This window comes from Schistocerca piceifrons, chromosome 1 (assembly GCF_021461385.2).
Source record: "Schistocerca piceifrons isolate TAMUIC-IGC-003096 chromosome 1, iqSchPice1.1, whole genome shotgun sequence".
Taxonomy (NCBI): Eukaryota; Metazoa; Arthropoda; class Insecta; order Orthoptera; family Acrididae; genus Schistocerca; species Schistocerca piceifrons.
In genome coordinates this window covers 962,713,264-962,739,450 of record NC_060138.1, presented here as the reverse complement: position 1 = coordinate 962,739,450, position 26,187 = coordinate 962,713,264, and the positions used below count along the sequence as shown (strand labels likewise).

General features: G+C 40.2%; 1 protein-coding gene across 3 annotated transcripts in view; it reads right to left on the bottom strand.

Moving 5' to 3' along the window:
- Window positions 1-26,187, bottom strand: part of LOC124730383 (TBC1 domain family member 13) — a 237,540-nt gene that overhangs the window by 58,954 nt on the left and 152,399 nt on the right. The window lies entirely within an intron of this gene.

Here is a 26,187-nt window from a genome sequence, read left to right as displayed (position 1 = left end):
GGAATGTGTTAAGGAAAAACAGTTAAAAACTACATCAAATTAGAGCTGCAATTGCTGGTAAATGTAGGTGCAAACCCTTCCAGCCAGAGGTAGAAGACAAACCCACAGCATCCCTTCCACACTGCAGGATGATCTCAGGAAAAATTGGGCATGTATTATGTAAATTCTGACCTCCACAGAAAATTAAGGCTTTACTGCAGCCCCTAAAAGACAGCCTGTATTTGAGAGTACCTGGTGTCTTCAACAGGTCACGTGAATGTGGCGAAAATTGCATGTGGTAGACAATCTGCACCATAGCCGACCACTGCAATGTATGTAACTGTGCTGCACTGAACATAGCTGGCACATCAAATATATAAATCTTGAGAAATTACCAACACTGGAACACAGCCACACAGAAGGGCACTTTGAGAAAACTTAGATCCTCTCCCAAGTGTCCACCTACTGGGATTCCACAACAAAAGAAGTTGTAGATATTTGCATGTGTAGCAACAACTTTAAGAAAGGTGGAAGTTGTAATCTGAGTGGTGTCTGGAGACAAGCATTTGAGACAGAGTGTCTTCAAAGAAATACAACCACAAATTGTAGCTCTTAAGGAGTTAGTTGATGCTAGAATGGTCATCACTCCCCGTTCTGCCCCTCAATCATGGTTTGGTAGGAGAGTGGGCACATACTGCCACATTAGCTATGCATGCTGCCACGTTACCTATTTCCTACAGTTGTCCATGTGAATACCACCCTCCAGGTAGGAGTGCAGGTAAGCTACTACAAACAGCATAGTGAAAGCATTATTAAGACCAAGATAGACACGAAGCCCACACCTACTACAGTAGTACAAGTTTATATGCCAACTAGCTCTGCAGATTACAAAGATATAGAAGAAAAGTATGATGCAATAAAAGAAATTATTCAGATAGTGAAGGGAGCCGAAAATTTAATAGTCATGGGTGACTGGAATTCGAGAGTAGGAAAAGGGAGAGAAGGAAACATAGTAGGTGAATATGGATTGGGGCTAAGAAATGAAAGAGGAAGCCGTCTGGTAGAATTCTACACAGAGCATAACTTAATCATAGCTAACACTTGGTTCAAGAATCATAAAAGAAGGTTGTATACATGGAAGAATCCTGGAGATACTAGAAAGTATCAAATAGATTATATAACGGTAAGACAGAGATTTAGGAACCAGGTTTTAAATTGTAAGGCATTTCCAGGGGCAGATGTGGACTCTGACCACAATCTATTGGTTATGAACTGTAGATTAAAACTGAAGAAACTGCAAAAAGGTGGGAATTTAAGGAGATGGTACCTGGATAAACTGACTAAACCAGAGGTTGTACAGAGTTTCAGGGAGAGCATAAGGGAACAATTGACAGGAATGGGGGAAAGAAATAAAGTAGAAGAAGAATGGGTAGCTTTGAGAAATGAAGTCGTGAAGGCAGCAGAGGATCTAGTAGGTAAAAAGATATGGGCAAGTAGAAATCCTTGGGTAACAGAAGAAATATTGAATTTAATTGGTGAAAGGAGAAAATATAAAAATGCAGTAAATGAAGCAGGCAAAAAGGAATATAAACGTCTCAAAAATGAGATCAGCAGGAAGTGCAAAATGGCTAAGCAGGGCTGGCTAGAGGGCAAAGTAAAGATGTAGAGGCTTATCTCACTAGGGGTAAGATAGATACTGCCTACAGGGAAATTAAGGAGACCTTTGGAGAAAAGAGAACCACTTGTATGAATATCAAGAGCTCAGATGGAAACCCAGTTCTAAGCAAAGAAGGGAAAGCAGAAAGATGGAAGGAGTATATAGAGGGTCTATACCAAGGTGATGTACTTGAGGACAATATTATGGAAATGGAAGAGGATGTAGATGTAGATGAAATGGGAGATACGATACTGCGTGAAGAGTTTGACAGAGCACTGAAAGACCTGAGTCGAAACAAGGCCCCGGGAGTAGACAACATTCCATTAGAACTACTAACGGCCTCGGGAGAGCCGGTCCTGACAAAACTTTACCATCTGGTGAGCACTATGCGTGAGACAGGCAAGGAAAGCAGGTGCTGACAGATGTGAAAATTACCAAACAATCAATTTAATAAGTCACGGATGCAAAATACTAACGCGAATTCCTTACAGACGAATGGAAAAACTGGTAGAAGCTGACCTCGGGGAAGATCAGTTTGGATTCCGTAGAAATAATGGAACACGTGAGGCAATACTGACCCTATGACTTATCTTATAAGCTAGATTAAGGAAAGACAAACCTACGTTTCTGGCATTTGTAGACTTAGAGAAAGCTTTTGACAATGTTGACTGGAATACTCTCTTTCAAATTCTAAAGGTGGCAGGGGTAAAATACAGGGAGCAAAAGGCTATTTACAATTTGTACAGAAACCAGATGGCAGTTATAAGAGTTGAGGGGCATGAAAGGGAAGCAGTGGTTGGGAAGGGAGTCAGACAGGGTTGTAGCCTATCCCCAATGTTATTCAATCTGTATATTGAGCAAGCAGTGAAGGAAACAAAAGAAAAATTCAGAGTAGGTATTAAAATCCATGGAGAAGAAATAAAAACTTTGAGGTTCACCGATGACATTGTATTTCTGTCAGAGACAGCAAAGGACTTAGAAGAGCAGTTGAACGGAATGGATAGTGTCTTGAAAAGAGTATATAAGATGAACATCAACAAAAGCAAAACGAGGATAATTGAATGCAGTCGAATTAAGGCGGGTGATGCTGAGGGAATTAGATTAGGAAATGAGACACTTAGAGTAGTAAAGGAGTTTTGCTATTTGGGGAGCAAAATAACTGATGATGGTCGAAGTAGAGAGGATATAAAATGTAGACTGGCATTGGCAAGGAAAGCGTTTCTGAAGAAGAGAAATTTGATAACATCGAGTATAGATTTAAGTGTCAGGAAGTCGTTTCTGAAAGTATTTGTATGGAGTGTAGCCACGTATGGAAGTGAAACATGGACAATAACTAGTTTGGACAAGAAGAGAATAGAAGTTTTCGAAATGTGGTGCTACAGAATAATGCTGAAGATTAGATGGCTAGATCATATAACTAATGAGGAGGTATTGAATAGGATTGGGGAGAAGAGAAGTTTGTGGCACAACTTGACTAGAAGAAGGGATCGGTTGGTAGGACATGTTCTGAGGCATCAAGGGATCACCAATTTAGTATTGGATGGCAGTGTGGAGGGTAAAAATCGTAGATGGAGACCAAGAGATGAATACACTAAACAGATTCAGAAAGATGTAGGTTGCAGTAGGTACTGGGAGATGAAGTAGCTTGCACAGGATGGAGTAGCATGGAGAGCTGCATCAAACCAGTCTCAGGACTGAAGACCACAACAACAACAACAACAACAACATAGTTCAATAATTGTAAACCTATATATTTTTTTATTCTTAGTCTTAATTTGCCTTGAGGGCCCTGCAACCTGATATAAAGCTGTGGAAACAGTAATCTACTCATTCTTGTCACCGGCATTAATGTATATGACTTTGTTGTAGCATTTGTTGACTGCACAACTGTCTTTATTTTTCTCCTAAAATGATAAAGTGTGGTCTGCACACAGATCTTTCACAAAACCTTACTCATCAGTGTTATACATAGCAGTTATGGGGATATCAACAAGCTTCATCTTCACATAAGCCTGTCTGTCTCTGTTATATTGCCTATGAATGGCTATCTCCTCAATATGTTTACTTGAAGTAAATTTTGCAATTTTGTGACTTCTTATTCCGTATGATTTCTTGAATCTGCTTAACCACGTTAAAGAAGCCTGGGAATTAGCAATGTTCATCTCAAATGCGATTGGGAGGGCCCAGTCATGTAAATCTCCATCAGTAACAGCTCACGAGCAGTTATAAATCTTCCGAGTAGTTTTCCTTTCACCTTTTGTGAGTTTCATTTTGGCATATATTTCTTATTTCATTAACTCTGTTTCTCATTTATACAAGTCATATTCAGATTTTATGAAATAAAAGTGGCTTTACACGCTGTGTAACTTCAAAAATTTTCTTCTTCCTATGTTCAAAACAAAAACTCACAGCTCTTTCCTTAACATTTTTTTTTTTTTAACAAGGAATGTATTCTTCCTCCAGACTCTTACTGGCACAATTATCACCATTTTAGGTACAATTCAGATATTTCTCATTTCTTTTCATGTTTCCCGAGTTTTTAGCAAAGTACCAATATCATTCAAATGAATCACCAAGAAACTGGATGAGTTAGTTGTTGTTCATAAGCAGCTATAAATTGCTCTGACTGCTGGAAAGTGAACTGGTGTGTTGGAAGGGCTCCAGAGAGTTGTGTGCTGCATATACCAAACATACCTCAAGTACTATCCTCTCCTGTGAATCCCGTCTCCCCTACATAAAGTACAGAAGCTATCACTACTCATCCACCTGACAGTGAGTGGCATGTCAGTGGTTGGGCTAGCCACCTTGTCAGGGGAGACAGGGACCAAGTAGAACTCAGGGTGCTACACTCATGCCTCAAACCAACAAGTTCAAGATGCTGCCTTTCATTGAACCCAAAACTGAGCCAATGAGACTCACTTCACTTGTTGGGTTATGTGCTGTGTTCTGTGTCATGGGGAGGCAGACACAATGGAATAGGGTCCAACTAATCGTTGGCAGTTCAAACTTACAATAAATAATGGTATGCTATAGGAAATAGTAGCAAGTGAAGGGAAGGAACAGCATGTGCACTCAATGTGGATGCCTTGGGGCATCATTCAACATGTCATTCTCGCAGCCTCTGAGGGGACAAGGTGCAACCAACTGCAGACTGTGATGCACATTGGGACAGACGATACCTTTCGACTGGGCTCTGATGTCATACAGGTCAGTCCAGTGACTGGCAGAGGAGGTTGAAAGTACCAGCCTCACTCATGGAGTTTCAATGAAGCTTATAATCTGTGTAATTGTCCTCAAAACAGATCATGGGCCCCTGGTTCTGTATCAAGTAGAGTGCTTGAACCTGGGACTGTGTAGGTCCTGTGACATGCTGCGCTGTGAATTCCTCAATTAGTGGTGTACGGTTGAGAGGTGTAGTGTTGCCCTAAATTGGTCAGGTGTGCACTACCCATAAGAGCCTACTTTCCAGACAGCTGACTGTGTGTAGGGTGCACACAAGGCTTTCCAGATTAGGTGACTATCTATCCAGTCCAGATACCGATAGCTGTAACAGACACAAAAGTATCAGATGCAAAGAAATATAATGTAATTGGATAGATAAAAAAATCTACTCAGCAAGCAACGGCAGGAGAAGACATGCATAAAAAAAGGTTTTACTTATGCAAGCTTTCAGAGTCAGTGACTCCATCTTCTGGCAGAAGAAGAGGGGTGAAGGAAAAGGAGTGGAGAGGTTTAGGAAAAGGGGTAGAGTTTGGAAAAGTCGTCAGAGAGACAGATGTTTCTGAACCTTAGCCCTTTTCCTAAACCTCTCCAATCATTTTCCTTCACCCCTCTTCCTTCCCTTCAACCCTTCTGCTGCGAGGAGCCACCAGCTCCAAAAGCTTCCATAAGTAAATCCTTTTTTTATGTTTGTGTTCTCCTGCTGCCACTTATTGAGTAGATTTTTTTATCCATTCAATTACATTATATTGTGAAAAATTGATTATTTTCATTGTTAGATCCAAAGAAATGCCTCTCTTAGATGAGCGTATTAAAATCCTAGTGGTTGACTGCTGAAACGTTCACAACAAAATTTCAAAGTTTGAAGAACTCATAAAAAATATGAAGCACTCATAACAAAACGTGAAGCTTACCTAACACAAGGTACAGAAACCTGATGAAAACCGGAAATCAAAAGCAATGAGATCTTTGGGGAAAATTTTCGACACATATCAAAAGGATAGGCTAATGGGCAATGGAGGTGAAACCTTTGCACAGTAGACAAGAAACTCAAATCCATAAAGATAAAAATTGTAGCTACACGTGAAGCTGTTTGGGCAAAACTCAGAATTGGGAGTGGGAGTACAATTATAACTGGATCCTTCTATCAGCCAACAGACTCACTTCCTGATGCAATCAAAAACATTAGAGAACATAACTACACTAGTATGTAAGTTCCCCAAACATATTGCCATCACTGAATGAGACTTTATAGTCATACAAAATCACTTGGGAAAATTACAGTTTCGTAAGTGGTAAGTGTGACAAGACATGTTGCAAAACATTATAAAATGCTTTCTTTGATAACAATCTAGAGCATAATGGTTTGGAAGCCCACTCAAGAGGGAAATATATTGGATCTTATGAACTCAAATATCTAAATGTTTTGATTATGGATATGAATTATTAATTGTAAATGACTGCTGTTCTCCCAATGGAACTATATTACGTTTGTAACAATCACTTCACTCAAGTAAGTAGAGGAACCACATTGTCTTTTCCTTTGGTGCATTTTTTGGATGACCTCGATGGGAGAACTGAACAGAAAGGGACTCTCATGCAGGCAGTGAAGTAGCACAGTCAATGTTTTGGAGCACACAATTACAAAAATGTTCATTTTAGCGCGATGAAACTTGAGATGTGGAAATCATTGGCTCAGTTACACATCCTCTCACTAAAGCATTTATCTTGGATCAATATTTGCCCGAATATAAACAGTGGTGAAGTAGTTGTGCCACTAGTATGTCAAGACCAACAGCTATGGATGGCATCATGGCAAGCTATGTTTGCCTATATTAATGGAGATGTGAAGAAACTGTGTTATCTGTTCATCACCGCACATTAAGACTGCTTCTCTGCTACAAGACAACAACTTTCAAGTACAGTACTCTTGTATTTAGAACTGTACGAGAAGTAAGTCATGTCTGAATTTGTCTTAGCTTTGAATTTTTGGAAAAATATAGTCTGTTAATTCTAATTAGTTCTTTTTAATAATATTATCCATAAACATTTACTTATTCTATTTCCATTTGTCATTTTAAAAACAACTGATTTTTTGCTGAACTGTGATTTCAGTAAATAATATTTTCTGAAATGCCAATGTTAATATGTCAGTTACTTAAGAAAGAAAATAGCTGCATTAAATACCCAATAAGAATGTATATTTGGAGTGGTCGCCTTTCACATTACCATTATTAATCTTGCCTTGAACTCAATTTTTCAAGTTCACAGTAAATATTCTTAATTTAATATTCCAGATCAGTGTTTTGTCATTCATGGTAGCTAAAAATCTATGTAATGATAATATTGCTTGCATCCACCTTGTTCTTAATCCTCGAGTGGGTGCACCTATGTATAAGTGCACCAAATGCAAATAACATTGTCTTGTACCATTCCACAGTTGCTTTAAAATTGTGAGTCCATGACTATTCCATCATTACTGCTTCAGCTAACATACCGCTAAGTTGTACTGTCATATATCCAAGTGAGCAGCAGTAATGTAAAATAAACTGTGAGCTAGGTGAGAAAAAATGTACAATCTTTGCAAGAAAACAACTCAGATTCTGAACTAGCAGCATAATCTCACAATGAGGCAGTTATCTATGTGATAATTAGCATCAAATAAGCAGCTGGCTCTGACCTGATACAACTACACTGTTAAATGCTTCAAGAACGTCATTACTGTGAGTAGCACATATATGCAGCATCAAAGTGATATAATTAAAGTTTATTTTATTATTGTTTAATTAAACAGTAATTTAGCTCACCTTACGTAAGTTTATGTTATTGTCATTTAATTACATTAAAATTAAACTGTGATTTTGCTTGTACATATTTACCTTGTTAACATAAAAGACATATATTCTTTAGATGTGTAAAAAGTATGTTGTGCATCCACTCGAGGGTTAAGTAAATCTGTTATATTAAAAGAAAAGCTTCCAGTAATATATTTCAGAAAGTTAACCTATCTTCTAGAATGAAATTTAGTTTTTCTCGATGTTTTACGTAACTAAATACGAAAATAGGTGTGAAAACATCGTGAAAACTAAATTACATACTAGACGATAGGTAAACTCCCAGCAAAAAACTTTCTCATCAACATCGTTTGGTTGCAGATGACAAGTTACCTGTAGTAATTAACACAAAAGTGATCCAGAAAGTTCATGCACACCAAATGTAAAGGTATTTACAAAAAGAAATGATCTGTTGTTTGAAGTAAAAATGCACATAATTTTATAATCATTTAACAAAATGTTCACATTGCAGAATAAATAAAAAACCGAAAACCCACTGATGATGGCACAGTGGTGCCGAAACATGTTTGGGTACTGAGAAAAATGGTGTTTTGCATAACTGGCGGACCTCACATCCAAAAATTCAGAACATAGGTGTTGAACAGGAATCATTCACTTCTGAAATGTTGCAGATATTAAAAAATATGAGTATTAATTTGAACACTAATACAGCGATATGAGAATCCTACAATGTGAACTTATGAGTAAGATGGAAGGTAATATTAGTAACATGGAGACTAACCTTACTAATAAAATAGTAGCTATGTGTCCTCGGAATCTTTCGCGACGGCATACATGAATAAAACGTTCTCAGTTATCGAGACGTGTCAATTTGAATAAAATCCTCGAGCTTTCGGTGGTCATCTCCACCATCATCGTCAGGAGTTCACTGACTGTTGGGGCTGCTACGGTTTCTCGCTTTATGTAGGCATGATGACATCTTCAGCAGCCAATCAGATCAATCCAATTTGGCGCGCACACGTAAGTCGACCCGGGCAGCTAGCGGAACTATTGCCCATGGCAGCACTGGTGACGTCAAGTGGTGCAGGCGCCATGTTTGAAACTGCCACTCCCGCGTCGCACATCTGTCTTTGCTTTCTTTCAATGTCCAGCGCCCGTCTCCGTCCCCATGCCCTGCTAAGTGTGTACCCCTGGTCTCTGTTGAAATTGTTGTTGTTTAAACGAATTTCAGCCGCTTCCTTTATAACGGAGTCCCAATATGTACATGCATGAGCCAACACTTTTGTATTTTCGAACTGTATTTTATGTCCGTTTTCTAGGGTATGCTCCACTATGGCCAACTTGTCAAGCTCCCTTTGTTTTATATGGTGCTTGTGCTCAGTACAACATTCAGCAACTGTGCGAATAGTTTGTCCAATATACATGCTGCCACATTCACAGGGTACACCACACAGACTGCACACTCGAAGAGCAATATCATCTTTAACCGGGTGCAACATATCCCGTATCTTGGGGGCTGGCCGGAACACTGGTCTTAGCCCATGTTTCTGCAGCAGACGTCCTAACTTACTGCTAGTTGCTCCACAGTATGGCAGGAATACAGTCCATTTGGCCTCTTCTACTGACTCACCAGGTGTCTTTCGTCGGCGGCCCTTGAAAGTGTTTGTGAGTCCTCTTTTGCTGTATCCATTTTCCCTGAAAACACGTTTTAAGTCCTGCAATTCAGACTGTAGGTGGTCGTCATCAGAGATAATCTTGGCTCTATGACCAACGTGTTCAGGACAGCTTTCTTGTTTACAGGGTGGTGAAAACTACTGGTGTTCCAGTAACAATTAGTGTGTGTTGGTTTCTGGTACACTGAATGACCAAGCTGGCCTACTCCCTTCCGCTCAACCAAATCATCAAAGAATGGTAGCTTGCCATGCTGCTCCATCTCGACAGTAAATTTAATTTTGGGATGGACACCATTCATATGATCGATGCTGCTGTAATGTATCTTCACCACGAGGCCATATCAGAAAGGTGTCATCAACATATAATAGAAAGCTCGAGGATTTTATTCAAATTGGCACGGCTGGAAAACCGAGAACATTTTATTCAAAATAGTAGCTAATTTGCCTATTTTGAATAAACAGAGTCAAAAAATTACAGAGCTCATTAAATCTATGGTTTCTGCTAAGGAAGTTCGGACTCAGGTTGCGGACACATGCTGCAGGTTCATTTTGGAAGTACAGTGAATCCAATTCCTGACTGGAACAGGAAAGGGAGGTAATGACAGTGGCACGTAAAGTGCCCTCCGCCACACACCGTTGGGTGGCTTGCGGAGTATCAATGTAGATGTAGATGTAGATGTAGTATGCTGAACAGATTTTAGACAGTAAAGTACAAGGGTCTGTTTCAGTATTAATAACTGAAATAGATATTCACACCGGCTTTTATGAAAAGGTAACCAGTGGGAGCAAGAGAAACATTGGGGAAAACTGCTTTACAAATTTGCAATGAAGAGGAATTTTGTGACAACAATTACAACATAAGACAAATTGTCTACCATTAATGGTACACAAAACAGAACTGTTAAGAAAGGAAGAAAAGTTTGGGCCACAGGAGAAACAAGGACGCTGGATTGCCTTGACATGTGATGCAGAAAATGGGGTTTAAATTTAGACTTACCAAACTTGACATTTTCCAAACTTAATGACAAATTCTTGGAAGAATTATGGTCTGTACAAAAACAAGATAATTTGTGGCATTAATTTGTCATCACTCAATTGTGAAATATTCGCAGTAGGAATTCCATGAAAGATTATTGTGAAAATTGGTTTAGGAAGGTATAATATGTGAAAGGAAGATGATCTTAGTTAGGGGTAACATGAGAATTATGGAAAACTGCCTGTCTATTCGAAAAGAGACATCAGCAGCAGCCACAAAACATTTGCCGAATTTTTTGAAAACACCAAAAACATGGACCAGTGGTGCAATACTTGTGACCAGAGAAATTTAGGACCACTAACGTATATGAAAAGAGTGGCAGTAATAGACACCAAGTTAATGTGATGAGAGGGTGTGATAGAGGCAGTTTTGCAAATCACAGTTGTGGTACTATAACCATTGCAGAGTGTGAGATGACATGAAAAACTAAATGACATGCAGGTTGATGACCTGTTGGGAGGGGACAAATATAGATGACCCAAAGTAACAAAAGGCTTAGGTACTTCCCAAATGAGGTAAGGGACAAGAGAGAAAAGTGCTGTTCCTATAAAAAATAAATTTCAGAATTGGAAACACAACATGGATAAGATGACAATGCAAACTGCAGAGAAAGGAACAGAACTGATAGTCAAACAAGTAGATAAAGAAATTGCTTATCAATTGGGTTTTGTTTAGTTGGGAGCAAAGGATGTGAAGTTCAGGATCAATGCAAGAATAAGTCTAAAATGCCTAGATGGGGGCATATTGCTGTTACTAATGGCAATAGTTGCCAACTAATGGACAAGTCAAAAGAAGTTAAGGAACTTGGACACATGTATGACAATTTTAGAGAGTGGGAAAAAGAGAGGAAGTAACAGACATGCAACAAAAACAGTGACCTAACAAAGGCTCTACCAAATTTAAAGGAAGAGAGGTTGAGGAACACACAGTGCATGGCACAAACGTGCATGCAAAACACAAAATTACTTCCTTCTCATTATATGAACACAGAGGTGAATTTTGAAGATAATGAGCATGATCCAAATATAATGTCGTTAGAGAGTCGTTCTGATTCTGATATATACAAGATAAGAGCTGAAGTATATAATAGTGAAAGCTATTCATAAATCAGTAAAAGTGATGGTATTTGCATCTTTAATAACAGTGAAATGGCTTTGTCCAAAAATTCATTTGCAGACGTTACTGTAGACTCCATATTTATGAAAGTGAAAGTAGATGAAACAGAGGTTGATCACAATGTATATGTTCAGCTCAAAGACAACATTGTCGAAGAAACAGAGGCCAGAAAGAGAAAATGCTTCCAGATAAAGAAGTAGGGCAGATTTCGTAGAATGATCTTGCAATGAAGAAGGACTTGCTATGGGAAAATGATGAAAATGGACAAATGAGTACCCAAACACAGACTGTAATTGCTGTAGATATTTATGAAAATAATTTGTTTGTTCTTCTGGACATAGGGCCACAACTTAGTGCAATATGTAAGGCATTCTTCAAAGTTATTAAGAATCAATCTGGTGCAGTAATAATGCCCGTGATAGGTGTAAAGTAGTAGGAGCTACTGGTAACATGGGCAAAACAATTACAAATCAAGTGTTTCAACATCCAAGAATAATTATTTTGTCATGAATTTTTACTGCTGCAAGAATTGAGTACTGAGATTATTTTGGGAACAGACAGGTTGATACAGCAACAGATCATTATTGATTGTGATCATAAAAGCGTTGTTGTTGTTCTGGTCTTCAGTCCCGAGACTGGTTTGATGCAGCTCTCCATGCTACTCTATCCTGTGCAAGCTTCTTCATCTCCCAGTACCTACTGCAACCTACATCCTTCTGAATCTGCTTAGTGTATACACCTCTTGGTCTCCCTCTACGATTTTTACCCTCCACGCTGCCATCCAATACTAAATTGGTGAGCCCTTGATGCCTCAGAACATGTCCTACCAACCGATCCCTTCTTCTAGTCAAGTTGTGCCATAAACTCCTCTTCTCCCCAATCCTATTCAATAACTCCTCATTAGTTATGTGATCTAGCCATCTGGTCTTCAGCATTCTTCTGTAGCACCACATTTCGAAAGCTTCTATTCTCTTCTTGTCCAAACTATTTATCATCCATGTTTCACTTCCATACATGGCTACACTCCATACAAATACTTTCAGAAACGACTTCCTGACACTTAAATCTGTACTCAATGTTAACAAATTCCTCTTATTCAGAAACACTTTCCTTGCCATTGCCGGCCTACATTTTATATCCTCTCTACTTCGACCATCATCAGTTATTTTGCTCTCCAAATAGCAAAAGTCCTTTACTACTTCAAGTGTCTCACTTCCTAATCTGATTTCCTCAGCATCACCCGACTTAATTCGACTACATTCCATTATCCTCGTTTTGCTTTTGTTGATGTTCATCTTATATCCTCCTTTCAAGACACTGTCCATTCTGTTCAACTGCTCTTCCAAGTCCTTTGCTGTCTCTGACAGTAATTTTGCATAATGCAAATGATTATTTATTGCAAAAAGAATTTGAAACGGTATGCGAGAGGGAAAGGTGTCAGAGCGATCCCTTAAAGGTTATTGGACAAATTAAAATGATGGTCCAGGAAATGGTTCAGAACAATACCCTGTTCAAGCTATTAAAGTACTGGGATTTTAGTGAAACTGTAAGTCAACTGTGGATTTATCATTAAAAGAAAAGAGGGCATATAATTGAGTGCTGAAAGAAATTGAGAAAGTTTTCTTGGATATATCAGGGAAGATTATAAGACATGACCACTGATTAGAAGGCACTGAACATGAACCATTTTTCATGCTACCTTATTCGACTCTTAAAGCCAGGAAAGCTGAAACCCAAAAATAAACTGACAGGATGGTTGAATGGGGCATAAACGAATGAAGCTATAGTCCACACGATAACTCCTAAGTCAGCCAACAAGATGGAGGAGTACAAGGGGTTACTGATGCTGGCACTCTAAATAAAATTGTAAAATAAGGACAGACCATCTTGAAAACATAGATGAAACACTTCAAAAATTCTCTAATGTTCAATTCAGGACCTGTCTGGATGTGATTGTTGGCAATTGATAGGTGTAGATCAGATGAGAATCATGGAAGTTCATTGCTTTTATCTGACGAAAGTGTTGTCATTACAAAGTAGTGCCTTTCAGGTTTATCACTTCTGTATCAATGCTTATAAGTGAACTTGACAGAATTTTGGGGAAAGAAATAACATCACAGATTACTATGTATGTGGATGATTTATTGATAGCCACTTGAATTGGCAAGAACATTTAGTAACTAAGGATAAAATGTTCAAAGCATTAATAAAAAGAGGGATGACTCTAAAAAAAGTGAGTTTATATGATAGTCTTTTACAACAATTCAGGTAGAGGTCAAAACACAGTTACCATTTTTTCAAGATGATTGTTGGTAATGTTTTCTAATTTGGTAGCAAGCTATAAACATAAATAATTACTAAGAAGAGACAAACTATAATTTTCACATTTTGCTTTCAAGTGTGGAAGTTATGATGCATTTGAGGATCAAGGTCGCATGACAAAGTCTTGTAAACAGATGGGCAGCACCACTCAAAATATAACAGTTAAAAGACAGGACTAGCGTACACATGGGGAGACATTTACTAAATTTTTGGCAATATAATGAAAGATTGAGGATGTCCACATTGAAACTGGTATCAGTGAGCATTAGACAGTTGTAATGATTACCAAAGTACAAAGGGCAACTAAAAGTAGACAGATTTATATGTTCAGTAAACTAGACAAAGGGGCAATAGTGTCGCATCTCTATCAAGTACTTGAAACTTTCAGCTCAGGACAGGAGCAGTTAGAGGAATTATGGCGAAAGTTCAAAAGAACATTTTACCATGCACTGGACAGATATGTACATACCTGGACAGTTCATGATGGGAGGTATCAGCCATTGTATACAGTCACTGTAAAGAAAATTCAAAAGAAACAGGCTACTGTGTAACAGGTGTAAAACATAGTATAGAGCTATACATGGGAGATGCTGAATCAATGTGTTTGGTTGTCATGAGGGCAGCTCATGAAGCCTTGAGCAACTACTGTATCAGAATATTATGAAAAGATAGGCATTCTGGTAGTATGCAAAGCCTGTTGGTGGTACCAAAGTTAATGTCCAGACACTCATGGATGAGATGAACTGTAATTGAGGATAGTAAAGCAAAAGCAGAAATGCTTAATACCATTTTCAAATCTTTTGCAAACAAAACCAAGGAGTTATGTCCCAACTTCAATCATATTCACTGAAAAGGTGACTGAAATAATATTCAGTGCCAGTGACACTGAGAAACAGCTGAAATCGTTAAAATTGAATCCCCATAATATTTTATACAAATTAGTGGCTGAGTTAGTGCCTACTTTAACCTTAACACACTGCAGATCCCTCAAACAAAAAGCTGTCCCCCACTGTTAGAAGAAATTGCAGGCCACACCTATCTACAAGAAGAGCAGCAGAAGTGATCCAAAATAATGTCCACAATCCTTGACATTCATCCGTTGTAGAATTTTTGAGTATATCCTGAGCTCTAATATTATGAGGTATCTAAAACAGAATTATCTCCACGGCAACCAGGATGGATTCCGAAAAAACTGATCGTATGAAACCCTACTCACTCTTTTCTAATGCCACAGGCAAAGTGGCAACAGTTGCTGCCTGATCTTACCTATTCGTCCTGTGAATGAGCAAGTGGCCATTCCTTCAGCAGGCATATGGGGATGGTGGTTTGCTAATTATTGGGAGCTCCAATTTTAGGTGTTTTATGGAGGGGTCTTATCCGAGATGTGAGGAGACCTCATCTACAGCTATCAAGCGTGCAAGTTGTAGCCGATGTTGACACCAACAACACCAGTCGCTTGGGTTCAGAGTCCATCCTCAGTTCATACAGGCAGCTGAGGGAAGAAGTGAAGGCTGTTGGCCTCACACACAAGGTGCAAACAGATCTCGCAACTTGCAGCATCATTCCCAGAGTTGATTGGGGTCCTTTGGTTTGAATCTGAGTGGAGGGTCTCAACCAAAGGGTTCATCGACTCTGTGACGGTCTTGGCTGCAGATTTTGGCCACAGATTTCTGGACCTGCGTTATTGAGTGGAGAATTGTAGGACAAACCTTGACAGATCAGGGGTGCAGTACACAGAGGAAGCAGCAGAGTATTTGTGGAGTGCACATCCTTTTCTTTTAAGGCTAGCAGGTAGTCTGAGGTACTGTGATAAACGCTTGCCAAATGCCATGCAGATAACGAAATTATACCATATTCACAGTGAGGAGGACACTTTGACTGTAAAAATTTTGTCAGTAAATTGTTGAAGTAACTGTAACAAAGTTCCCAGATTTACTGCTCACCCGGAAATTACTCATGCTCAAATTAATCTCGAGACCAAGTTCTGGTTGAAGCCTGAAATAAAAAGAGCTGATATATTTAGCAATTCATGCAACACATATCGGAAAAACAGATTAGGCACCATAGGAGGGGGAGTGTGCATTGCAGTTGACAAAAATATTGTCTCTATTGAGGTTGAATTTGAGTGTGACAATGAAGTTATCTGGTAATGTAAAACTGGTCCGGGTCAAATAAAGTTAATTCTTGGATGTTTTTACATGCCACCCAATTCCAATTTAACAATTTTAAAGTCACTGAAAGATAGCCTATGGTCAGTAGCAAGAAAGTACCCAGATCATGCAATATTTACTGGAGGTAACTTTAACCTGGACTGGGTGTCTATGGATTAATGGCAGGGTCTACAGACACAAAGTATTGCGAAGTACTTTTGAACATGTTTTACAAAAACTGTCCTGAGCACCTAGTTTGACAATCCACTTGCAATGGAAATATTTTAGACCTTGTAACTACAAACAGATCTGACCTTACCGACGGCATCAGTATAGAGACAGGGATAAATGAACATGATGTCATTATAGTGACTATGGTTACTAAAATTAATAAATCAATCAAGAAGGCTAGAAGAGTATTTCTGCTACAAAAGAGCAGATAAGCAGTTGTGAGCATCCCACTTAGACAGTGAAATGACATCATTTTCTAGTATGATGGACACAGAGGAATTATGGGCAAAGTTTAAATGGGTCGTAACTAGTGCTGTGGAGAAATATGTGCTGAGGAAGTGGATTAAGGATGGAAAAGACCCACCTTGGTTTAACAATAAAGTTTGGAAAATGATTGGGAAGCAAAGGCTGTTGCACTCGGTTCAAAAGAGAATGGGCAAATGACGACAGGCTAAAGTTAGCAGAGAATTGTGCGTCTGTAAAAAGATCAATGTGCTAAGCATGAAACAACTACCACTGTCATTCCTTAGCAAAACATCATGCCAAAAACCAGAGATAATTCTGGTAGTAAATGAAACTGTAAGTTGGTTTACGAGTTCTACTTAGTCACCTGTTGACGAGTCTGGTGTGGTAGTAGAAGATTGCAAAAGTAAAGTCAAAGATTTTTAAATTTGTTTTTAAGAAACTGTTCATGGAGGAGAACCATACAAATGTACTGTCATTTGACCATCACACAGACTCCCATATGGAGGGCATACCAATAGGTATACCATGTGTAGAGAAACAACTAGAAGAGTTGAAAAACCAATAAGTCACCAGGTCTAGATGGAATCCCAATTAGGTTTTACAAAGAGTACTCTATGACATTGGCCCCACACTTAGTTTGCATTTAACACGAATCTATCACTCAGCGCAAAGTCCCAAGTGACTGGAAAAAAGACAAGTGACTCCTGTATATAAGAAGGGCAAGAGAATGGACTTCCACAATTACAGACCAATATCCGTAACACTGAGTTGTTACAGAATCCTTCAAAATATTCTCGTTCGAATATAATACATTTCCTTGTGAAGGAAAAGCTTCTGTTGGTGATTCCGCATGGCTTAGGAAGCATTGCTCGTGCAAAACTCAGCTCGTCCTTTTCTCACATGATATTCTGCAAATTATAGATGACAGGGAACAGGCAGATTCTGCATTCCTACATTTCCAAAAAGCATTTAGCACTGTGAGCCACTGTAGACTGTTAACAAAGGTACGAGCAAACAGAAAAGGTTCCAAGATATGTGAGTGGCTCCAAGAATTCTTAAGTAACAGAATCCAGTATGCTGTCCTTGACAGTGAGTGTTGATCAGATATGAGGGTACCATGAGGAGTGCCCAAGCGAAGTGAGGTAGGACTACTGTTATGTTCTGTATACATAAATGATCAGTCAGATAGGGTGAGCAGCTATGTGTGGCTGTTTGCTGGTGGTGCTGTTATGTATGGGAAGATGTCATCGTTGAGTGCGTTGAGTGACTATATGAGGATGCAAGATGACTGAGACAAAATTTCTAATTATGTGATAAAATGGAACACCTACAGCCATCTTTATGATGTTATTTATTAAATGGCTACCAGTTTCATTGCTTCAGTACCCCACCTTCAGGTGGTAACTGATACTGAGGGGAGTTAACTCCAACTGTACACGATTGCATCAGTGGCCAACATCTATGAACTGGTTTTCACAGACTACCTGTAACAATGATGTTGTGCCTGTGAAAATCAGTTCATAGATGTTGGTCACTAATGAAGTTATGTATACCATTGGTGTTAAACCCCTCAGCATCAGTTAAGGCCTGAAAATGGTATACTGAAGCACCAAAATTGGTAGCCATACAATAAGTAACATTGTAAGAATGGCTGTAGGTGTTCCACTTTATTACATAAGTGAATGGTCGAAATCCCTTAAAACTTCAATCAAAAGGATACACATACAAAAAAATTTCTAGTTGGCATGATGTATGGCAACTAGCTCTAAATGCAGAAAAATGGAAAAAATTGAAGTTAATGCAGACGAGTAGGAAAAACAAACCCGTTATGTTCAAATACAGCGTTAGTAGTGTGCTGCTTGACAGAGTCACATCGATTAAATATCTAGGCGCAGCACTGTAAAGCAATATGAAACAGAACGAGCATGTAAGGCCTGTAGTAGGGAAGGTGAATGGCCAACTCTGGTTTATTGTGAGAATTTTAGTGAGTGTAGTTCACCTGTCAAGGAGACCACATACAGAACACAAGTACGGCTTATTCTTGAATACTGCTTGAATGTTTTGGGTCTGCACCAGGTCAGAATAAAGAAAAACATAAAAAAAAATTCAGAGGTGGGCTGCTAGATTTGTTACTGGTAGGTTTAAACAACATGCAAGTATTACGGAGATGTTTCAGAACTCAAATGAGAATCCCTGAAGATCAGATTAGATGTACTTTTCGTTCCAACTGATCCACAGTGAGGAGATCCTCTTGGATATGCAACATGTCAGAAAACAAACATACACAATACATAGTTACAAAATAAGAAGAGATATGCTAATGTACATTTCACAGATCCTACAAGACTGCCCTTGTTACATTTAAAAGGACATATAACTAGTCACCAAATATTAAATGTCCAATACACTCACGTGTACATGACAATTTTTAAGCTATTATAACCTTGAATCATTGAATAAAAAAGATAAAATAAAAAACATTTTACAGCAGTTATTTACAATGACTGCATTACTGCTCAAAATATGTACAGAAGTCAGACTGTAAGCAAATTCACATTACGTGGTACTATTAATAACGTACATGTGTCAATTGGTGCTGCCAGGAAATTCATCAACTGGAGTAGAAGGAGCTGGCCACCAATAAACCCTTTAGACTCTTCTCGAACTGAACTTTATTATTAGTTAAACTTCTTATGGTTGTTGGCATGTTACTGAAAACGGTTGCGAAAGCTTGAAATTTTGTGTGTGTGTTTGTGTGTTTTTTATTGTGCCTATCTACCAGCGCTTTCCCGTTTGGTAAGTCATGGAATCTTTGAAACTTCCTGGCAGATTAAAACTGTGTGCCCGACCGAGACTCGAACTCGGGACCTTTGCCTTTCGCGGGCAAGTGCTCTACCATCTGAGCTACCGAAGCACGACTCACGCCCGGTACTCACAGCTTCACTTCTGCCAGTATCTCGTCTCCTACCTTCCAAACTTAACAGAAGCTCTTCTGCGAACCTTGCAGAACTAGCACTCCTGAAAGAAAGGATATAGCGGAGACATGGCTTAGCCACAGCCTGGGGGATGTTTCCAGAATGAGATTTTCACTCTGCAGCGGAGTGTGCGCTGATATGAAACTTCCTGGCAGATTAAAACTGTGTGCCCGACCGAGACTCGAACTCGGGACCTTTGCCTGGTAGAGCACTTGCCCGCGAAAGGCAAAGGTCCCGAGTTCGAGTCTCGGTCGGGCACACAGTTTTAATCTGCCAGGAAGTTTCATATCAGCGCACACTCCGCTGCAGAGTGAAAATCTCATTCATGGAATCTTTGTTTTTAATATTTTTTCCCATGTGGAATGTTTCTTTCTATATATATATTCAGTATATCCTCTCTTCTCGTTAGCCTGCTGCGTTGCGCGCAAGTCACGTGACCAGGGCTGTACAGTGGCCGCTACGCCAGAGCTGACCAGTGCGCCAAGCGAGGCACACGGAACACGGCTCCTAGTTTTACTAGGGCCGTGTTGCTTGAAAATCAAACTTATCAGCGGAAGTGACGTCACGATAAGGCGCGCGTGACGTCTTATCAGCACTTCCGCTACTGAGGCAGCTGCAGGCTCATTCGACTCGAGGCAGCCGCACCGAGCACACAGCCATGCCGTACCGCAGGAGAGGATATAGAAGAAGGAGTAGACTACCAGTCTACAAGACAGTTGACAGCTTTAGCTTCGTTCCGAACAATGTATCTCAAGAGGAGCTACTCACTGGACCTATCACATTTGTTGGATGCAAGATTAACTTTTCATGTACAACTACAGAAACTGTTCCAGGCAATTCATGGTTAACACTTGCTGTTGTACGAGGTAGTGATAAGCCATTAGAAGGATTGGAGGCCTACTACGACAGAGACATTATTGCTTATCGCACCTTTGCAAAATATATATATATATATATATATATATATATATCTCCGGAGTTCTGACAGGTTGGTGTTAGTGGGAAGTATCCAGATAACCCGGACGGTGTAACACTGTGCCAAGATGTGCTGGCCGTGCACCAAGGCATGTTTAGCCACAGGGTGATCCTCATTATATATATATATATATATATATATATATATATATATATATATACACACACACACACACACACACACACACACACACACACACACACATGATGTGACTTACAGTACGAAAGTGCTGGCAGGTTGATAGACACACAAACATACACATGAAATTCAAGCTTTCGCAACAAACTGTTGCCTCATCAGGAAAGAGGGAAGGAGAGGGAAGGACGAAAGGATGTGGGTTTTAAGGGAGAGGGTAAGGAGTCATTCCAATCCCGGGAGCGGAAAGACTTACCTTAGGGGGAAAAAAGGACAGGTATACACTCGCGCACACACACACATATCCATCCGTACATACACAGACACACGCAGACATTTGTAAAGGCAAAGAGTAACCTCTGGCGTGCCACAGGGGAGTGTTATGGGACCATTGCTTTTCGCAATATATATAAATGACTTAGTAGATAGTGTCGGAAGTTCCATGCGGCTTTTCGCGGATGATGCTGTAGTATACAGAGAAGTTGCAGCATTAGAAAATTGTAGCGAAATGCAGGAAGATCTGCAGCGGATAGGCACTTGGTGCAGGGAGTGGCAACTGACCCTTAACATAGACAAATGTAATGTATTACGAATACATAGAAAGAAGGATCCTTTATTGTATGATTATATGATAGCGGAACAAACACTGGTAGCAGTTACTTCTGTAAAATATCTGGGAGTATGCGTGCGGAACGATTTGAAGTGGAATGATCATATAAAATTAATTGTTGGTAAGGCGGGTACCAGGTTGAGATTCATTGGGAGAGTGCTTAGAAAATGTAGTCCATCAACAAAGGAAGTGGCTTACAAAACACTCGTTCGACCTATATTTGAGCATTGCTCATCAGTGTGGGATCCGTACCAGATCGGTCTGATGGAGGAGATAGAGAAGATCCAAAGAAGAGCGGCGCGTTTCATCACAGGGTTATTTGGTAACCGTGATAGCGTTACGGAGATGTTTAATAAACTCAAGTGGCAGACTCTGCAAGAGAGGCGCTCTGCATCGCGGTGTAGCTTGCTCGCCAGGTTTCGAGAGGGTGTGTTTCTGGATGAGGTATCGAATATATTGCTTCCCCCTACTCATACCTCCCGAGGAGATCACAAATGTAAAATTAGAGAGATTAGAGCGCGCATGGAGGCTTTCAGACAGTCGTTCTTCCCGCGAACCATACGCGACTGGAACAGGAAAGGGAGGTAATGACAGTGGCACGTAAAGTGCCCTCCGCCACACACCGTTGGGTGGCTCGCGGAGTATCAATGTAGATGTAGAGTTTCGGCAGAGATGTCAGTTGAGGCAGAAGTACAGAGGCAAAGATGTTGTTGAAAGACAGGTGAGGTATGAGCGGCGGCATATTGAAATTAGCGGAGATTGAGGCCTGGCGGATAACGAGAAGAGAGGATATACTGAAGGGCAAGTTCCCATCTCCGGAGTTCTGACAGGTTGGTGTTAGTGGGAAGTATCCAGATAACCCGGACGGTGTAACACTGTGCCAAGATGTGCTGGCCGTGCACCAAGGCATGTTTAGCCACAGGGTGATCCTCATTACCAACAAACACTGTCTGCCTGTGTCCATTCATGCGAATGGACAGTTTGTTGCTGGTCATTCCCACATAGAAAGCTTCACAGTGTAGGCAGGTCAGTTGGTAAATCACGTGGGTGCTTTCACATGTGGCTCTGCCTTTGATCGTGAACACCTTCCAGGTTACAGGACTGGCGTAGGTGGTGGTGGGAGGGTGCACGGCCAGCACATCTTGGCACAGTGTTACACCGTCCGGGTTATCTGGATACTTCCAACTAACACCAACCTGTCAGAACTCCGGAGATGGGAACTTGCCCTTCAGTATATCCTCTCTTCTCGTTATCCGCCAGGCCTCAATCTCCGCTAATTTCAATTTGCCGCCGCTCATACCTCACCTGTCTTTCAACAACATCTTTGCCTCTGTACTTCAACCTCAACTGACATCTCTGCCGAAACTCTTTGCCTTTACAAATGTCTGCTTGTGTCTGTGTATGTACCGATGGATATGTGTGTGTGTGTGTGTGTGTGTGCGCGCGAGTGTATACCTGTCCTTTTTTCCCCCTAAGGTAAGTCTTTCCGCTCCCGGGATTGGAATGACTCTTTACCCTCTCCCTTAAAACCCTCATCCTTTCGTCTTTCCCTCTCCTTCCCTCTTTCCTGATGAAGCAACCGTTTGTTGCGAAAGCTTGAATTTTGTGTGTATGTTTGTGTTTGTCAAATTTCATTAATGAATAAATATATTGAGAAGCAGTGGTTAGTATCCCCAGTTCTTGAGTTCACACCACAAATAACTTGTATTGCATATTTTTGATGTCAGAAAACTTCAGCTTGGCTTGATGAGTTACCCAGAAAATAATCCCATATGCAATTGTGGAATGGAAATAAGATGGAAATAACAATAGTCAACTACCTCTCATTGTGCCCTGAAATGAGGAATGTCCTACCCACTACCCTTCCCACATGTCCCACAGTGGTATTCTGCCACCCATTGATCCTACAAAATATCTTCATCCATCCCTATGCAACCCCTGCTCCCAACCCCTTGCCTCATGGCTCACATCCCTGTAATAGACCTAGGTGCAAGACCTGTCCCATACATCCTCCCATCACCATCACAACCACCACCTACCAGTCACAAGCATTACCTATCCTATCAAAGCAGGGCAACCTGTGAAAACAGTCAGGTTATCTGCAAGCTAAGCTGCAGCCACTGAGCTGTGGTCTTTGTGAGCATGACAACCAACAAGCTGTCTGTCCGCATGAGTGGCCACAGACAAACTGTAGCCAAGAAAAAGCCAGACCACCCAGATGCTGCCCAACATGACTTTCTTCATTTCAATAATTGCTTCACACCCTGTGCCATCTGGATCCTTCCCACCAACAGCAGCTTTTCTGAATTGCACAAATGGTAACTTTCCCTGCAATACATGCTATGTTCCCATAACCCTCCAGGCCTCAACTTTTGTTAGTCATTGCCCTTTCCTATGTAGCACCTTCCCTGTTCCCATTCCAGCACTAAACAGCCCTCTGTTCCACCAACACATCCAAAGCCTTTTTACTTCTCTCCTTTTCTTCTAGCCCCCCCCCCCCCCTCCCCTCCCCAAATGCACATAGCTTCTCTATTATCTCCCCATCTTGTCCCTGCATGCTCCCACAAGCAGCACTTTACCATCTCCCAGCCCTACCCTGCTATCCCTCCTCCTCCCTGCCCCAGCCTCCTCCTTTGCCCCCACCACCTGGTTGCTTCTCCCATAATGTGCTGCTGCTCATAGTCTGGCCTCAGCAGCCTGAGACTGTGATCATGTGTGTGTGTGTGTGTGTGTGTGTGTGTGTGTGTGTGTGTGTGTGAGCGCACACGTGCCTTGATTTTTCACTGTTTTATTTATGGTCAAATGGTCTTAAATTTTTGAGAATGTAGGTAAAACTGAAATTGTACAGAAGGTTGATGGTATTTCTTTATCTACTTCCTAATACAATGGCTTAAGTTCAGTATATTTCACCTACTCAGGAAATCTACCACTGATAAAAGACTGGTTACACAAATAAGTTAAAATGTCACTACACTCAGAGGCACAATGTTTAATCAACTCTGTGGATATATTATCATTACCATTAGAAGTTTTTGATTTTAAGAGTGTTATGGTTGACATTACTTCTACTGCTGTTGTGAGAGTCTTAGTCATATTACAGTAGTTACCTGTAGAGAATGGTCTGAGATATTTCACAGCAGAATCTACTGTACTTGACAACTCTATTTTTCTGTAACAATTATGAAATGCTTGCTGAAAAGTTCAGCATCCCAACATAATCGCACAATAACCCTGAAAGACTGGTCTGGTGTGGGGTGGCAGAGGGGTGAAGTGGACTGCTGTAGTCATCATGGGGTTGTGGACCACTGCGGCTGCTGTGGGGATGGAGCCTCTCCGCCGTTTCTAGGCCCCCGGTTACCGTACTATACAGTACAGTACAATACAATACAATGAGGTAGAAGAGACCCCAACTGGGAAAATTTTCCTCCCTTTTGTTAACAAGGTTACAGATAATACTGAGAATGTGTTGGTGAAGTATGAAGTTGAAACACGTGATGTATGAAGTTGAAACAACATTTAGACCTACCAAGCAAATAAAAGAATGCTTGAGAATGGCAAAAGATGTGTGGTATTCACCAATGACACATGGTGTGTGAAAAATTCCATATAGTTGTGGGCAAGTATACAGCGAATCACAAAAAGAAGTATTAACATCCACTTAGCCATATGTAAAAGGAATTGCTGCCTGGGAAAACTGATAAAACAGCCATAGATTAGATTCGATTCAGTTCTTGTTCCCTAGACCTAAAAATGAGATGATTCTTGTTTGTGGACCATGTCAGAAAGTATAACATCAGAAACATGTGAATATAATATTTAGTATTGTGATCAATGGTCTGGAGTAGTCAAAACAGGTGAATACATTAGTGAACTGGAATTGCTAATATTTACAGATTTAATACACTGTCAGAATGAAACACTGTTATGCACTTTTAATAAATTTATCATACACAAAATACCTAACCTTGGCTGTTGTGACCAAGTGCTGTCAAAACTGAAATTTAACAGACATTTTTACTTAAGGTGGTCTAAGAGTCTCTGTTAAGATATTCATCTACAGATTAGGAGTTGCCCATCAAAATGTCTTTCAAACTCTGTTTAAACTGTTCTTTATCTGAAACCAAATTTTTAATGGTTGCTGCCAATTAATTGAAAAGGTGTGTTCCTGAATACTGGACCCCCGTTTTGGACCAAGGTAAGTGATTTTAGGTCTTTAGGTAGATTGTTCTTGTCAGGGAACAGTTTTATATACTGACCATGACCTCTCAACAAAGAAGTTTTAAGTGAGGTAAACAATGGCAGTGGAAGCTTACAATGTATTATCTACCCTTTGTCAAAGTCACTTATGTCTTTGCTGCTGATCCATGTATATACTTTTCTTACTGGTTCAGCCTAAACCTTCAGAGGACTCCCTTTCTGGCATTTTTCTTCACCTGTATTTTTCCACACATCTTTCATGTAAACCTTGTGCATATGTCCATCTCCACCTCCCCCCCCCCCCTCTCTCTCTCTCTCTCTCTCTCTCACTCACACACACACACACACACACACACACACACACACACACACACAAAGCTCCCTCCCTCCTATCTATCTCTGTTTTGTGCATGTCACCTCAACAGGTGTCTGTAGAGGACCATGTGTCTCATCCTCTTTTATGCGTCCTATTAACATGCAGTTTCCTCAAGATAAATGCCAACTATCCCACGGATGCCTGCTTATTAAAGTTTCAAGAACTGATGTTAAGCAAGGAATCTAATAAAATGCTACAGTCTAAGGAAGACAATATTAGATTAATTACTGCTTGCTGAGACCCACTGAAGCAGTTGTTCTTTCTACCTTCCATGCGTGAATGAACTGAGAAGAAACTCTAATATGTAGTACAATGGGAAACATGCATTTCACAATAGTCTGCAGAGTGTAGATGCATATGTAGACTGCTTCAGCAGTCTTTTTCAATGGAACAATAACCAGCCTCATGCAGCTACACTGTGCGAGGAAAAACTATAGAAAACAGAAAATGGAATAACTTAAAACAGGCTAATGGATTAATCACACTTGTCTTCA